We start from the raw sequence: 7,181 nt of genomic DNA, 5'->3' as shown, positions 1-7,181 counted from the left end.
TGGGAGAAACAGACCCCAAAACGGTAATATGATATACCTTTGGAGTTCCAGAATCCCTTAGCATGCTTCTCTCCAGGGCATTGTTAGCAAGGGCCTGAGAGTTCTGTGGCTGAGCAAGTCTCCAACCAGAGAACTAGATGTCATTAATTTTTTCTTTCTGGAATCTCCAGTCTTCACAAATGATTATCTTGGTTTTTTGGAGGGGAAGCATTTCTGATTCCACTATCTTTTCTTCATAAACACTGTAGTACCCATCTTTTATGGATTCCTGGTCTTCTTTTTGGTTATGGAGATTAGTGGGGGGGGGGTCAACCACTTGGGGGAAGTCTGCACTGTGCCTCTCAACTAGTCCTGCAGGGAGGTGCTGGCTCCAGCTCCAACTGAGGACAGCTCCTTGTCAATAGAAGATAACTTTTGCCTTTGTCCAGAACAACACAGAAAATCCCACTTTACCTATAAATCAGAGACTCTATTTGTCCCCCAACTCTCAACCTTTTATTCAGTGCTTTTCAAATAACTGGAACCCAATAAACATTTGTTAAAAATAAAGACAGGAACAGTTTGGATAAGTTCAACTTTAATTTCAAGAAAAAAATTTAAGAAGCTTCCAAGAGAGATGGAAAATGGCTGATAGAATGAAAGGCTATATAGAGGTTAGAAGGGATTTATGAGAAGAAATCAGGTCCAAGTAATCTGACATAATTCCCTGCTGACATTCTCTGATGAAAATTAATGATTGGAAGATGATGTATTAAGATATTGTATGCAATTTAACTCGGGCGAAGTTGTGCATTTTATAAAATAGTAGAGAAAAGGGACTTGGGAATCAGTATTAAACCAAATAGCCAGCAAAAAGAAATAAATATCGAGTTTTAGGCTGTGCCTATTTAGGATGAAGATATCAACCATTTCAGTTTAAGTGTGTGTGTGTGTGTGTGTGTGTGTGTGTGTGTGTGTTTTAACTGATTTGACTTTTATTTGACTGACTTGACCAGATTGACTTGCTGTTTTGAAGCCATGGAAACAGAGTTGTGATGTGCTATTGGAAGAGACAAAATAAATACAGATGGGCTTGGGTGTTCATGAAATTTTTTATGTTTCATATGGCTATTTGTGGGATTGACTTGTGTAATACAATTACTAGTTCACATTTCCTTTAAAGTTTCCCCACTTTTTTTCTTAAATGGAGAACTATATTTGAAGTAGGGCAGATTTTAGGAAAATTTGGAAAGAAGGAGTTATCAGTTTCTGCTTACTATAGATACTCAGGGACTCCAAAATTCAGGAAGACCCTCCATTTCAGAAGCATTCCCTATTGAAATTGTAGTGCATTGGCTCTTTACCGTCTCTCCCGCTGCACGTGGTAAGCTATTTGAAAAGTACCCCCTTTTAATCTTTGCATTACCAGCAACTATCACAGAGGCTAGTACATAGTAGGCACACAATAATGGCTTAAGGCACAAATGAATAATTATTAGGAGCCCCAATGCCAGTCTTACAACCCAACTCTGGTATTTCATGCCTGGAGTGAAATCCTGGTTACCCAAGGGCTCCTGAAATTGCTGGCTTCTCCCTAACCTGTGATGTGATTACTCAGTTCCTTATTGATGGACAAGTTCATAATATGGATTAGGATTTTATGCTGAAATGCATCTTGGTTACTAGGGCACTACTAACTTCCGAGGCCTTGCCAGCTCACTAGTCAGCATAGACCCCCCTCCACTCCCCTCAATTGCAGACCCATTTCAAATCAAGCATATCTTTGGGGAACCATTGCAAAACCTTCTGCATGACCATGAGCATTGTCTGAGAGAGGCTCCTGCTTCCATATTTGTGACTAGAGTCTCAACCAGTTCAGAATCTTTGAATGCTGACATCAGTCAAAAATTAGTTTCATGGGGCACCTGGGTGGCTCAGTCGTTAGGCATCTGCCTTTGGCTCAGGGCGTGATCCTGGAGTTCTGGGATCGAGCCCCACGTCGGGCTCTTCTGCTGAGAGCCTGCTTCTTCCTCTCCCACCCCCCTGCTTGTGTTCCCTCTCTTGCTGGCTGTCTCTCTCTCTGTCAAATGAATAAATAAAATCTTTTTTTTTAAAAAATTAGTTCCATCTTTCCTGCTGCTTTGGATAATGGAACTTTTACTGCTGGGACCAATTTCAGCTCATAGGAGGCTAGTCCTTAGTTTGAGTTAGTCCTGTAGCTCCAGGACAATTTGTCCTTGGGTTCCTCCCTTGGCCCATAAGCAGACAGGCAGATGAGATAACGTTCAAGCTGCTCCAAGCTAAGGTCATCCTGGATAGAGTAGCCTTTTGCACCCCTCTGCTCTGCTTTCAGCCACCCCTTCTGTCCACCAGGAACTTGCCACCCACACTGCTCCAGGAAGCTGAGAGGCTTCCAATGTACATTAATGTTATTGCCCTATTGGCTAGAGTTTTCCTCTTGGACTGGTCACCTCCCTTATTACATCCCCTCAGGATCATGATCTCTACTACTTGGATTGATCAGAGAAATTAGACAGTAAATGTTTAATACATTCTACAAATTTTATAGGTCTCATGTATTATATAGAAACATCCCCAGAATCAATAAATGCATTCCCACAAATTATTGAAATATGTGGGGATTCTTCTGAATAAATTACACAGGAACAAGAACAAATGAAAAAAAAAACTGGGCTTTGTAAAAGCTGTTAAATCTATTGACTCATCCGAGTAACATGGTTGATGACTTACAATGAGACACAAACATTTATTGTGGGAAATATCTCAAGGAATGAAAGCTAGCCTTTTTATTTGAGAAGAAGATAATATTTGAGGGATTTGGGTACCTTTAAAGAAATGTATTCAGCCCCCATTGAAGACTTCTGGTCACCTTTTAATAATTTGAGCTCTTTAAAGTTAAGAAAGACAAGTCGAATTTGGTTAAATTGACATTTATTGCATCCTGTCCGTTCATCTATGTGGTACCCACCTCAGGGATTTGGTGTCTACAAAAAACCCAATCCCTGATAATTTATTTTCTTTTCTGATTGTGTTTCCAATGCCAGTTATCCCAAACTTGCCCTATTTCTCTCCCTTTGTCAAACACAGTTCACTTCCCTTTCCCTTAGAAGATATCGTTAAGTGTTATATTACTGAAATGATTACAGCCATCTGGTAAACTGTCTCTATTCAATGCTTTTCACATTCTTACCAAAGTTTTCTATTTCCCTAAGATTTTGGAGGAAGAAATATCTTTTCTTGAGAAGACGAATCCTCCAATCTTGCACAGAATCTCATCCCTCAGCTTCCAATAAGACACTGCAAGAGTCAGATGCTATGTCATTGCATGCATCATCAGGTCTTTTATAAAAAGAATCTATTCTCCCTGTCACTTTAAATACGTGAGTCTTATGTCTCCTCCTTTTCATTGTAAAACTCAGTAGAATAGCTTTTGAGTACTGCTTGCTATTTTTTTTTTTTTTACAACTTTAACCTAGTCCTTTCTAATGAGTTTCCACTAGCCTTGGATATTCATCATTCTACTCAAACTGTTTTTTTCATGATTAACAATAATCTCTTAATTATACTTGTACATTATTCTTAGGCTTCATCTTCCTCAACCTCCCTGCAATATATGGGATAGTTAATCCCTTCTTTCTTCTTGAATAGCTCCCTTTGCTTTCATAACATCCCATTCTCCAAATTCTCTTTCTACATTTAAAAAGATACCAGCTTTATTGAGATATAATCCACATAAATGATTTTTAGCCAATGGAATGTGAGTGGAAGTTATACATGCCATTCCAGGACTCCTCCATAGACACTTGTGATGCTATTTTTCATGCTATTTCTGTCTTTGGCTCGATTTTTGAACATACTAGCCACCATGTTGAAGATGGATCACAAAAGGAAAAAAGGAGGGAGGTGAGTCTCTGAATCACTGCTTGAAGAGGAGCCTTCTGCCCCTAAGGAGCACCTCTGTGAATGGAAGGAAGGCAAAAACTACATGCATTTATGTTTAAGCCATTGTCCCCTTTCGACTTTCAGGTTTGTTGTAATAAATGCTACATCAGCATATGAAAGTCAGCTGTGCCAACATTCTGTATTTTTATTTGTCAACTTTATTATTGAAATAAAATCTTTGTTTATTTTTCCTTATTACCATAAATAAATATTTTTATATATTAATTTACCATTTGCATTATTTTTTGCGAATTGCCCAATTTTTTCTTTGTTAATGTTTCTCTGAAGTTGTTTTTTTCCTTATAGATTTCTTTGCATTTTAAGGACATAGTATTTTATCTGTTAGATAGAATGCTAATACTTTATCACAACTTTGTACTTTGTCATATTTTTTTAAATTTTTTGCTACTTGTCTAAGTAATATAAATTTAATTTGTCATATTTTTAAAATTTTTTGCTACTTGTCTAAGTAATATAAAATTAATAATTTTATATAGGAAATTCCTTTATGGTTTTTGTTTATGGTCTTCCTTTGTTGTTTCTACCTTTCGTGTCATTTCCAAAAAGTCCTTTCCCATTCTGGAATTATATTCTAGAAGTTTCATAAAAATTTTAAAAACATCTAAATCTTCAATCCGTCTGGAGTTGAATACAGTATAAAATTCTTTTTGTCTTTAGTATTTGGTCCAAGATCTTACTTACAGTAAGTACTTAATGAATATTTGTTAAATTTTATTATCTCCTTTTAAAAATTTAGGGTTGGATTAGATCTGTTGTTCTTATACTGTAATCTTCAGATCATCATCAACAGTACCTAGGAACTTGTTAGAAATGCAAACTCTTTTTTTTTAAAGATTTTATTTATTTATTTGAGAGAGAGAGAAAGAAAGCACAAGAGAGTGAGAAGCAGACTACCCACTGAGCAGGGAGCCTGACTATGCAGGGCTCCATCCCAGGATCCTGGGATCATGATCTGAGCTGAAGGCCCAGGTGTCCCAGAAATGCAAACTCTTAAGTTCTACCCCAGACCTATTGCAGGGCCTAGCAATCTGTGTTTTAACATGCTGTCCAGGTGATTCTAACCCAGATTAAAGTTGACAGCCCCTGGAATAGAACACATGGAAGGCCATATTTCTAGCCAGATTTATCTGAGAAATACTTTAAAAAAAAAATGTTAACCAAACCTACTGCAGTGGAAACATGATTATTAGCAGAGTAGGAAATAGAGAAGAATATGTTCAATGCTAGTCCTTGTGGGACAAAGTCATGATTGCAACGAGGGTCACAGTCCCTGGGCTTCTCAGCCTCCACTCTCTTTGCCCACAGGGTGCTTCTGCTCGCCTTGGATGCCCTCATGTCTCAGGAAGCTTTCTCTAGAACATCCCAGCAAATCTTTTCTTCCCATGCAGTACATTGCTACAAATGCTTTAAGCCCCTCTCTGTCAAAACTCCCTGACTCCAGTGCCTTGCTCCAATCTGCAGTCTTGGAGGAGAGTTCCAGTGCCCCAGGGCTCTCAGCACAGATATGCCAAGAGCTCAGTCACAGTAAGACCTTACAACTCTGAATGGCTAGTCAGATCTCAGGGCTGTTCCTGGGAGGTCACTCGGTGCCCCTTGCATCCTCCTTTCCTGCCATGGGCGCCCCTGGAGCTGGCACTGCAAATTTCTGAGGTTAAAGAACCCTTCTGATCATGGTCCAGGGATATTACAGATCTCAGAGTCTAAGCAAGCATTCTTCATTTATTGACTTCCAAGGCTGTCTACACCTACCTACCACCTTGAAAACAGCATTCTTTCCCTTTGCCCATTTTAGCCCTGAAGACTCATGAGGAAGAGTTTATAGACAGTAGACTGGGAGTTATGTTTTAACAGCATATTTAGTTTTCTCCAATTTAATGTTAAGATGGCTCAATCTTTAGAAAGAACGCCTAGGCTCTACCTCCTGCGGAGCAGTAGGAGAGATGTTTCCATTTTAATCCGGGGAGTGGAATGTGGGAGTGAGTGCTGGTCATATTCCTTCTACGATGGGCTAAGGGATTTATTATTATATAGCAAAGCAAACAACTCCCCAAAAACAAGAGTTCAAGCTCTTTCAACATATGTCACACTAAGCTCAGACACATATTTCTCTGGTATCAGAACTGATATTAACCACATCAAAGATATGATGCTGAGATTACGTGTATTTGTGTGAAGGGGAATGGGGAATGAGGTTTAGGTAATAAGTATAGGGATTAAAGCAAGAGGAATAACAGATTGGCACTTAAGCCACAAACAAGGCCTATTGGCCACTTTTGAGGGTGAGTGCGTATGTGCGTGTGTGCGTGCGTGCGTATGTGCGTGTGTGCGTGTGCGCAGGCGCATGCACACAGTCATACTTTGAAAAGTCCCAGGATGTGCTTTTGCTTTATTGGGAAGCCGGAAATGCTAGCCCTACTTCTTGAGGATAAGACCCTGCGGCAGGGCTGCTGGCCCAGGAGAATACTCTGGTCTGGAGGACAGGAGCGCAGTGCCTAGGGGTCTGCTTTCAAACCCAGGCTCACGTGTAGTAAGTGATGTTTTACCTGACAGCATGCTCACTGCAGCAATTTCTGGCAGTGTTAATACTAAGGAATTTGTGTTTGGGGCCGGGGGCGGAGAGGGAGGAAGATAATTGGCAGGCTGCACATGCTGATCATTTCCCCGGCTCCTCTCTCCTCGGGCTGGCGGCTGGGCTGGGTTTGCTCGCTGTCTCCGACCCGCCGAGCCCGATCGGCCTGTCTGCAGCGCGTGTCAGAGCCGCCTGGCAGAGGCAGCAGCGCTTCCTGACTTGACATCTCATCTCTCATCCTTCCTCAGATCTCGTCAACCTACACGGTCTGCTCCGCCAACAGCTAATAGCGAAATGACGACGAGGAAGGCAGTGACAGCAGTAGCTGTTGGCATTTATTTTACCTTTGGTTTTTGCTGCACAGAAAATTCCAGCACTGATGAGGTGTGAGCTGCGGGGGAGACACAGAGAAGCGTGCACTGGGTTTGAGGAAGGTGGCACTCTCAGAAATCTGCCCTTTCTCCTATAATAACATGACATTTGGGCCGAGTGGTCTTCAGCAATGATTTAATGCCTCCTTTGTTTGGACGTTTGTCCATTAAGATGGCAGCCTTGACAGGATGCATCCAGGGTTGTATACAGTCACCAAGGCTCGAGGACTATATATTTCTGTTTCCTGCATAACATTTGTAAGACCTTTTATAAATTC

The sequence above is a fragment of the Ursus maritimus genome, unplaced genomic scaffold, assembly GCF_017311325.1.
Source record: "Ursus maritimus isolate PB19 unplaced genomic scaffold, ASM1731132v1 scaffold_6, whole genome shotgun sequence".
In the NCBI taxonomy this organism is placed as follows: Eukaryota; Metazoa; Chordata; class Mammalia; order Carnivora; family Ursidae; genus Ursus; species Ursus maritimus.
This window is presented reverse-complemented; position numbering follows the sequence as displayed.